Raw genomic sequence first — 10,569 nt, forward strand, 5'->3', positions numbered from 1 at the left:
CCTTGTTACTTTCATTTTCCCACATTTTGGTGCATCCAAATGGATCCCAAGGGAAAATTGTGACAAGAGAAAAAATACAAATAGAGACCACTTGATTTTTCTTTCTTGATCATCTCTATGTTTTTTCTTCACATAAGACCTTAAGGCTGTGGGACAAAGCCTCCACCATTCCAACTATTCGTTTGATTTGACTTGCAGTATGTAAAAGGAAGAGTTCCACAGTGGGTTCAGCCTCTTGCTCAATTGGTCAAGGCTTTGTCCCATACATCATATGGCCCTGAATATGAATTGTTTGGATCTTGAGAATAAATTAAAATTAACTATTAAAAAATATTTTTTCAGTTAATATTGTATTTTTCAAAATTAACTTCCTCCTAGGATAGAACTGTTTAAAACTGTTAGGTCTAAAATTGGTAATAGGTTATGGTAGGGCCGGAAGGGCTGATCTGGCAAGCCGCGGCTGAAAGGCTAATGGAGTCCTGCGCTGCACAAGGGCACAGACAAGAATACAAAGGGTCAGAAGACCAACCCGGAGTGGTGCTCCGGACGGGCGCTTCGACACTCAAGTCAGTATGAGCAGGAGTGCAGAGCAATGTCAGAGCAAAAAACTTAGGGTTTTGATTTCAGATCCCTCACCTTAGCACAAGTGAAGGCTATTTATAGTGGTTCTGAGCCACCTGTCCAGGACAGGTGGTAGCCCCTGTATGGACCAGATCTCATACCTAAGAGGGGCAGGTGGAAGTCCCCGATTGGTCCAGGTGTCATACCTAGCAGGGACAGGTGTTGGCTTTGCAGTGGTCCCTGTGAGGACCACGTGTCAACAGCCGATTGGTTGCAGATTTTGGACCCCATCAGTTGCCCCCTGGTTCTCCGAGTCGTGACAGCGGCTAGGGGAAGCAAAAAGAGGGTTAAAACAGCATCCGACCGGCCTTAAGGCCTCTGGGCAGCTGAGGCCGGCCTCAGACGGGGCCAGAAAAAACCGCGGCCGGACAGGGGCCTCCGGGCGGCCTGGTCCGGCCTTGAAGCTTGGTCTGAAGGAGCACGGCCGGACAGGAGCCTCTGGGCTATCCAGTCCGGCCAAAATTTGGACCAGAAGTCTAGCCGGCCAAACCTCCTGGGCGTCATGGCCGGGCAGATCTCCTGGGCGTCAAGGCTAGGACGGACAGATCCTTTGTCGGCTAGCGTTCCGCCATATCCTGTCCGGCTAAGGCACTGGACGGCCAGGCCGGGCAGGTCATTTGGCGGCTAGCGATTGAGCCATATCCTGTCCGGCTAAGACGCTGGACGGCCAGGCCGGGCAGGTCTTTTGTCGCCTAGCAATTGCGTCATATCCTGTCCGGCTTAGGCGCTGGACGGCCAGGCCGGGCAAGTCTTTTGTCGCCTAGCGATTGCCCCATATCCTGTCCGGCTAAGGCGCTGGACGGCCAGGCCGGGCAGGTCTTTTGGCGGCTAGCAATTGTGCCATATCCTGTCCGGCTTAGGCGCTGGACGGCCGGGCCGGGCAGGTCTTTTGTCGCCTAGCGATTGCGCCATATCCTGTCCGGCTAAGGCGCTGGACGGCCAGGCCGGGCAGGTCTTTTGGCGGCTAGCGATTGCGCCATATCCTGTCCGGCTTAGGCGCTGGACGGCCGGGCCGGGCAGGTCTTTTGTCGCCTAGCGATTGCGCCATATCATGTCCGGCTTAGGCGCTGGACGGCCGGGCCGGGCAGGTCTTTTGCCGCCTAATCACTTTGGAACTTGTGCCTCGCATTTAATGCGGACGGCGCATTTAATGCGGTAGGTGACGTGGCGCACTCCGGCTGGTGGGAAAAGGGCGGGATTTTTCCCGCTCTTCCCAACCTATATATACCGGAAGTTTTACTCCTCATTTTTCACTTTTCACATTCTTCTCTCCTCCTCTACTGCTCGGCTAGTCAAATTTCTGCCCGCTTCGGATCAATGAGCCCGGAGATCTTCGTTCAACACTTCAGTTCGGTAATTTCTTTTAGCTTTTCTTGTCTTCCCTTTTAATGTCTAGCACTAGTTCGGAGTCAGACTCTGGCTCAAAGGAGTCCAGTTCGACCAGTAGTACGGGGTCCGGGGCGTCGGAGAGGACGAGACCGGCCTCTCCTACGGAGGCCGGTGTTGAGGACAAAGAGATAATAATTGTAGACGAGGAGAGCGGGGAGGAAGTGATTGTGGACTTAGACACAATCCCGGTCCGTGGGGACGGACCGCACCGGGTAGAAACCAGTGGCGACGAAGAAGACGTTGAGGCGGTAATTCCTCGCTTGCCGCGCGCGCCCGTCGAGGTGATAGCGGAGGCACGGATGGAGGCCAATCCGCAGTACAACATCAGGGCCCTGCGCGAGGTGAACCGTCTGGGGCCGGACAAACTTCAGGCCATCAGGGACAAATACTATATCCCTGATCGGTATACTTTGAGGGCGGCCGTCGAAGGGGACCGGGCTAGCAACGATAGTGCAGATCTCTGCCTATACGAAGAAGCCTTCCGGGCCGGGCTCAGGCTTCCCTTGCATCTGTTTTTTGTTGATGTGCTAAGGTACTACGGGCTGGCGGTTACACAGGTCGTGCCGAACTCTTGGAGGACGCTGGTCGGCTTCCTTTATTTTTTGGGAGTTCGTCTCCGTAGGAACCCCACCATACCCGTCTTCAGGATGTGTGCGCACCTGAAGAGGCACAAGGAGGGCGGCTGGATCTATATCAGCCAACAGCCCGAAGTGAAAAATGATCACTGGCATACCTACTTCCATTCACACATGGAAGAACAGGTTTTTCTACGCTAGGGACACCGAGCCGGGCTCCCACTGGCCGTTCTCGTTGGAATGGAGAACGCCGGACACCCAGAATCTTAGTCAGAAGCCAGCCCTTAAGGGTTACGACTACATGACCTTCGCTTTGATCAAAGAAGAGCTGAAGCGCGGTCAAATAACCTGCTCGGAGTTCTCCGAGGAGGCCGTCCTGGTAGCGCTCGGGATCAGTCGTGCGACGCCGGCACGTACATAGACTCTTTAGGCCAGCTTTTATTTTTTGAACTGTTCCTTTTTTCTTTTTTTTATAGTTCTAATTGTGTTCTGTTCTAGCGTCCAGAAATGGTGAAGCAGATGTCCATGCTGGACAAGATCAGGCAGACCTCCCAAGCGTCCCCAACGCAGGAGCAGCCCCAAACCAAGGGCAAGAAAAGAAAGGTTCCGGAGTCAACTCCGGCAATGGCCGCACTGGCCGAGCCACTTAAAAGCAGCAGGCGACGCATAAGCTTTCCGTTAAGTCGAGCTGGGCAAATTTTGCCGGACAGAGCTCCGGATCTGCAGGGGTGACAGAGCCCCAACACAGCGGGCCGGTCCTGGGCATCCCTGCCGCCACGGCGGCGAGAGGCGACAACGTCTTCCGCCCAAACTGGGCGGTGCAGAAAACGGACACCGGCCTGGGGCATAGCCGGGTGGCCACAGAATTGATGTACCAGGGCGTCCTCCCACGCGACCGGCGGGACGTCGAGAAAGAGGCACCGGAGACCTGCGAAGAGGCAATCACCTCCGCCCTCTATCAACTCCAGGTCTACTCAAGGGACATGGCCAAGAAGCGTTATCTCTTCTCCGAGACGCTCACACAGATAGAGTCCGAGAAGAGCCAGCTCCAAAAGGACAAGGACGGGCTTAACGAAGCCGTCCAGATCAAAGAGGCCGAATGCAACAGCTTGAAGGACGAGCTGCAGAGGGTCAAAAACCAGGCCGTGCAGGATCTCCTAAATGCGCAGGAGAGAGCCGGTCAGAGGGAGAAGGCGGCTATCAAGGCGGCCGTGAAAGCGGCAGTGAGAGAGGCCGTGAAGGAAACTGAGAAGGGGAAGGACACACAGTTCTTCAACCTGGGCCTCCAGGCCTATAAGGCGGGGTTCCTCTTCTGCTCCGAACAGGTGAAGAAGACTTACCCCGACATTTCCCTGGACGGACTGGTCGTCCCGTATGCACCTCCGGAGGAGGAGGAGGACGAGGAGGAAGGCGAACCGGACTCCTCCCAACCCATCGAGGTGGAACAGGAAGTCGTTCTGGCTTCCGAGGTCACCGCCCCAACCACTGAGGCCGGCCAGGTTGCAGCCCCTACTTCAGAGGCAGTCACCGAGGAGGTGGTCGACGAGGAGGCCTGAGTGGCAGCCCTCTTGCTCCTATCTTTAATTTTGGTTGTATACTTTTGTAACGGCCCATGAGGCTCATTCTTTGTAAGCCAGCTCGGCGAAAAGAGCACTTTTGTAATATGAATACAAATTCAATTTTGTCCAACTGTCTGTACGGCTGCCTTGCTTTTTTGTACTTATGACTTCTGTACTGCTTCCTTGTCTTTCTGCCGAGCCGGAGTGGTTATCCGGATGTCATTGGCCGAACTGGTCTGTAAGCCAATTAGGACGAGCCGGAGTGAACCACTCCTGCCCTCTAAGTCTACAAACACTTAGAGTCTTTGAGGTGGTTTTCCACTAGGGCGGGTCCATGGTTGGAACTGATCTCCACACCAAATTGGACGCGCCGGAGTGCACCACTGCCGCTCTCTAAGTCTACAAACACTTAGGCTGAGAGCCAAGTCTGCAAACACTTAGAGTCTTTTGACGTCTAGCGATTGCGCCATATCCTGTCCGGCTTAGGCTATGGACGGCCAGGCCGGGCAGGTCTTTTGGCGTTTAGCGATTGCGCCATATCCTGTCCGGCTTAGGCGGTGGACGGCCAGGCCGGGCAGGTCTCCTAGGTGGTTTTCCACTAGGGCGGGTCCATGGTTGGAACTGATCTCCACACCAAATTGGACGCGCCGGAGTGCACCACTGCCGCTCTCTAAGTCTGCAAACACTTAGGCTGAGAGCCAAGTCTGCAAACACTTAGAGTCTTTTGGCGTCTAGCGATTGCGCCATATCCTGTCCGGCTTAGGCTGTGGACGGCCAGGCCGGGCAGGTCTTTTGGCGTTTAGCGATTGCGCCATATCCTGTCCGGCTTAGGCGGTGGACGGCCAGGCCGGGCAGGTCTCCTAGGTGGTTTTCCACTAGGGCGGGTCCATGGTTGGAACTGATCTCCACACCAAATTGGACGCGCCGGAGTGCACCACTGCCGCTCTCTAAGTCTGCAAACACTTAGGCTGAGAGCTAAGTCTGCAAACACTTAGAGTCTTTGAGGTGGTTTTCCACTAGGGCGGGTCCATGGTTGGAACTGATCTCCACACCAAATTGGACGCGCCGGAGTGCACCACTGCCGCTCTCTAAGTCTACAAACACTTAGGCTGAGAGCCAAGTCTGCAAACACTTAGAGTCTTTTGGCGTCTAGCGATTGCGTCATATCCTGTCCGGCTTAGGCTGTGGACGGCCAGGCTGGGCAGGTCTTTTGGCGTTTAGCGATTGCGCCATATCCTGTCCGGCTTAGGCGGTGGACGGCCAGGCCTGGCAGGTCTCCTAGGTGGTTTTCCACTAGGGCGGGTCCATGGTTGGAACTGATCTCCACACCAAATTGGACGCGCCGGAGTGCACCAGTGCCGCTCTCGAAGTCTGCAAACACTTAGGCTGAGAGCTAAGTCTGCAAACACTTAGAGTCTTTTGGCGTCTAGCGATTGCGCCATATCCTGTCCGGCTTAGGCGGTAAACGGCCAGGCCGGGCAGGTCTCCTAGGTGGTTTTCCACTAGGGCGGGTCCATGGTTGGAACTGATCTCCACACCAAATTGGACGCGCCGGAGTGCACCACTGCCGCTCTCTAAGTCTGCAAACACTTAGGCTGAGAGCTAAGTCTGCAAACACTTAGAGTCTTTTGGCGTCTAGCGATTGCGCCATATCCTGTCCGGCTTAGGCGTGGACAGCCAGGCCGGGCAGGTCTTTTGGCGTTTAGCGATTGCGCCATATCCTGTTCGGCTTAGGCGGTGGACGGCCAGGCCAGGCAGGTCTCCTAGGTGGTTTTCCACTAGGGCGGGTCCATGGTTGGAACTGATCTCCACACCAAATTGGACGCGCCGGAGTGCACCACTGCCGCTCTCTAAGTCTGCAAACACTTAGGCTGAGAGCTAAGTCTGCAAACACTTAGAGTCTTTGAGGTGGTTTTCCACTAGGGCGGGTCCACGGTTGGAACTGATCTCCACACCAAATTGGACGCGCCGGAGTGCACCACTGCCGCTCTCTAAGTCTACAAACACTTAGGCTGAGAGCCAAGTCTGCAAACACTTAGAGTCTTTTGGCATCTAGCGATTGCGCCATATCCTGTCCGGCTTAGGCTGTGGACTGCCAGGCCGGGCAGGTCTTTTGGCGTTTAGCGATTGCGCCATATCCTGTCCGGCTTAGGCGGTGGACGGCCAGGCCGGGCAGGTCTCCTAGGTGGTTTTCCACTAGGGCGAGTCCATGGTTGGAACTGATCTCCACACCAAATTGGACGCGCCGGAGTGCACCACTGCCGCTCTCTAAGTCTGCAAACACTTAGGCTGAGAGCTAAGTCTGCAAACACTTAGAGTCTTTTGGCGTCTAGCGATTGCGCCATATCCTGTCCGGCTTAGGCGGTGGACGGCCAGGCCGGGCAGGTCTCCTAGGTGGTTTTCCACTAGGGCGGGTCCATGGTTGGAACTGATCTCCACACCAAATTGGACGCGCCGGAGTGCACCACTGCCGCTCTCTAAGTCTGCAAACACTTAGGCTGAGAGCTAAGTCTGCAAACACTTAGAGTCTTTTATTGGAGGAGCTAACCTATATTAGTGACTCAAAAGTGAGGGACACAGTTTAGTGACAACTCCACTTTATTTCTCTTTGAAATTTAATTACAGAGATTCTTTACAAGCCTTCAAAGGCAAGAGAAAAGACTATTGATAATATATTCGGAGATTTCTGGAATTCCAGGCGTGCGGCAGCAGCTGCTCGTCAAGTGTCTCTAGCCGGTAGCTTCCTGGACGGATGACCTCTTTGACTCGGTACGGCCCTTCCCAAGTCGGGGAGAGTTTGCCCACCCTTCTTGGCTGGGAGACGGTCGCCTGTGCGGAACTCCCTTGGTCGGATCTTCGTATCATGGTATCTAGACACCTTCTGCTTATACGGTGCGGCTCTGATCTGTGACTCCTCACGGACTTCCTCAAGCAAGTCGAGGTTGACACAGAGCCCGTCCCTATTGAGCTGTTCATTGAAGTTCACAATTCTTGGGGAGGGAATGCCGATGTCAACCGGAATCACAGCCTCTGTTCCGAAGGAGAGATTGAAAGGCGACTCACCCGTTGTAGTGCGTGGGGTAGTCCGATACGCCCAGAGCACATGGTACAGCTCGTCAGCCCAGCGTCCGGCCTTATCATCCAGTCTTTTCTTTATCCCCTGCAGTAGAGTCCTGTTCGTCACTTCGATTTGTCCATTCGTCTGAGGATGTGCCACGGAAGTGAACCTTTGCTCAATCTTCAGATCTGAACAAAACTTTCTGAAGTTCCTTGAGTCGAACTGCTTGCCATTGTCTGTTATGAGGACCCGGGGTATCCCGAATCTGCACACCACTGATTTCCAGAAAAAGTTCTGGACGTTCTACTCGGTGATCTTGGCCAGAGGTTCAGCTTCTACCCACTTAGTAAAGTAGTCGATGGCGACAACGACGAACTCACGGCCTCCGGAGGCCGGCGGGAAAGGACCTAAAATGTCCATTCCCCAGACAGCAAAAGGGAGAGGGCTGATGATCAGGGCCATTGGCACCGCAGGCTGGTGAACGGCCGGGGAGAATTTCTGACACTTCTCACACTTCTTCACAAGGCTCAGAGCATCTTGTCTCAGTGTAGGCCAGTAAGGGCCCCTTAGAAGGACTTTGATGGTGAGGGCCTTGCCCCCGAGATGCTCTCCACAAATCCCTTCATGGGTCTCTCGCAGGGCATATAGGGCATCAGTTGGCCGGAGACACTTCAAGTACGGGAGGGTGTAAGATCTCTTGTACAGAGCTTCGCCGTCAAGGGAAAACCTTGTTGCCCGCTGTACGACTTTACGGGCCTCTTTTTTCTCTCCAGGGAGCTCTCCGTTGCGCAGATATCTGATGATCTCATCCATCCAGCACGGCTCATCGTCGATCTGCATTACTACGACGGGTTGGCCATCAATACTGGAGGTCTTTAGGAACTCCATACGAATTTCTCTGAGAGCGGTGTAGCCCAATGCCGCTAGCTTTGAGAGCACATCAGCCTTTGCATTTTCAGTCCGGGGGACTCGATGACCTCAAAACTTCCGAACTTACTGGCCAGGCTACGCACCCTTTGCAGATACTTGATCATTCGCTCTTCACGGGCCTCATATACTCCTTGGATCTAGCAGACAACTAACTGTGAATCGCAGTACGCCTTCAGTCTCTGAGCGCGGGCCTGAATGGCGAGGTTCATTCCGGCGATGAGCGCTTCGTACTCTGCCTCATTGTTTGATGCACGGAATCCAAACCTCAGGGCATAATTCAGAACAAAGTCCTCTGGTCCTGTGAGAACTAGTCCGGCACCGCTGCCACTTTTGTTTGAAGATCCGTCGACATATACCTCCCAGAGCGGCTCTTCAGGACACGGAAGCGGGCTGGTTGGTGGAGCTGCGCTCTCAAGCCCGGGAAGCGGAACCGCTTCGGCTTCGATCTGCTGCTCGGGTATAACCGGTTCTGCTTCTAAAGGAGGCGCTGCTTCCGACCCGAGGTCTGAATCTGGCATTGTACATTCAGCTATGAAGTCTGCAAGAACCTGAGCTTTGATCGCTGGCCTGGGCAGATATTTGATGTCAAACTCGCTGAGCTCCACGGCCCACTTCACAAGTCTGCCCGAAGTATCTGGCCGGTGGAGGATCTGTCTGAGGGGCTATCCCGTCAAGACCTTGATCGTATGCGCCTGGAAATACGGCCTTAACTTTCTGGCCGCCATAATGAGGGCGTATACGAGCTTCTCGACTCGCTGATATCTGGTTTCTGCATCATGGAGGACCTTACTGACATAGTAGATCGGCTTTTGCTGGTGGTACTCCTCTCTGATCAGTACTGCTGCAACTGCCAAAGGTCCCGCTGAGAGATACACAATCAGCTCTTCTCCTGGCTCTGGCTTGGACAGCAACGGCGGAGAGGACAAATACTGTTTCAGCTCTTCAAATGCCGCTTGACACTCCGAAGTCCAGGGCGCGGTTTTTATACCTTTGACTGCGTTGAAGAACGGAAGACATCTTTCCGCGGACTTAGAGATGAACCGCCCCAGGGCAACCACTAACCCGGTCAGTCGCTGTACTTCTCTGATAGTTCTGGGTGGAGTCAGCTCCATCACTGCCTTGATTTTCTCAGGATTTGCCTCTATCCCTCTCTGGCTAACCATGAAGCCCAGAAACTTGCCTGCTCCGACGCCGAACGTACACTTGGTCGGATTGAGCTTCATATTGTGCTCCCTCAAGACTTGAAACGCTTCTTTGAGGTCGGCAACATGATTGCAGGCAGCTCTGCTCTTGACCAGCATATCGTCCACATATACTTCCATATTGCGGCCGATCTGCTCTTTGAACAGCCTGTTGACGAGCCGCTGGTAGGTGGCCCCCGCGTTCTTCAGTCCAAAAGGCATAACCCGATAGCAATAAGTCCCCTGATCGGTTACAAAGGATGTCTTCGGAATGTCGGACTCATGGATCTGATTATATCCTGAGAAGGCGTCCATGAAACTTAGCAGCTCGTGACCTGCAGTAGCGTCGATGAGCTGATCGATCTTTGGGAGCGGGTAGCTGTCCTTCGGGCAGGCCTTATTCAGGTCTGTAAAATCTATGCAGGTCCTCCACTTCCCATTAGACTTCTTCACCATCACCACATTCGCGAGCCAGTCCGGGTACTGGATCTCGCGGATGAAGTCGGCCTTCAGAAGCCTTTCCACCTCTTCTCTAATGGCCCTTCGCCTCTCCGGTGCAAAGTGCCTCCTCTTCTGTTTTACGGGCTTGCAGGTCTAATCAACCCCGAGCTCATGGGTGCTGATTGCAGGGTCGATGCCGGGCATATCTGAAGGAGCCCAGGCAAAGACATCTGCATTGGCTCTGAGGAACTGAGCAAGATCCTTCTGCGCGGCCTCTGACAGGGCAGAGCCGATCTGGACAACCCTCTGGTCGTCATCGCTGTACAACGGGATAGATATAAGGTCCTCGGCCGGCTCGTTTACTATGATCTGGGCTTCGTCCCTTAGATCAAACAGCTCGATCAGCAGAGACTCGGACGCATTCTTCCCTTTCAGTGCCGCTGCATAGCACTGCCTCGACTGGGGCTGATCCCCTCTGATTTCCCCTATACCCCCTGGTGTACTGAACTTCATCTTCTGATGATAGGCGGAGGGAACGGCTCGGAGGAGATTCTGGCCGGGGTGCCCCAGGATAGCATTGTAGGCCGACTTGGCCCTTACCACCAAGAAGTTCACCATGGCGAAGGACTGGCAGGGCGACTCCCCGATAAGAACTGGAAGCTCGATCTTCCCTTCAACTTTGACAACTTCTCCGGAGAACCCGAACAGATCAGAGTTGGCCGGCTTCAGACTGTCGGTTCCGATCAGCATCCGCTCGAAGGCGTGATAATAGAGGATGTCTGCGGAGCTCCCGTTGTCGACCAAGATCTTCTTCA

The sequence above is a fragment of the Tasmannia lanceolata genome, unplaced genomic scaffold (assembly GCF_043159265.1).
Source record: "Tasmannia lanceolata isolate RefF3 unplaced genomic scaffold, GAP_Taslan_0.1 ptg000037l, whole genome shotgun sequence".
Classification (NCBI taxonomy): Eukaryota; Viridiplantae; Streptophyta; class Magnoliopsida; order Canellales; family Winteraceae; genus Tasmannia; species Tasmannia lanceolata.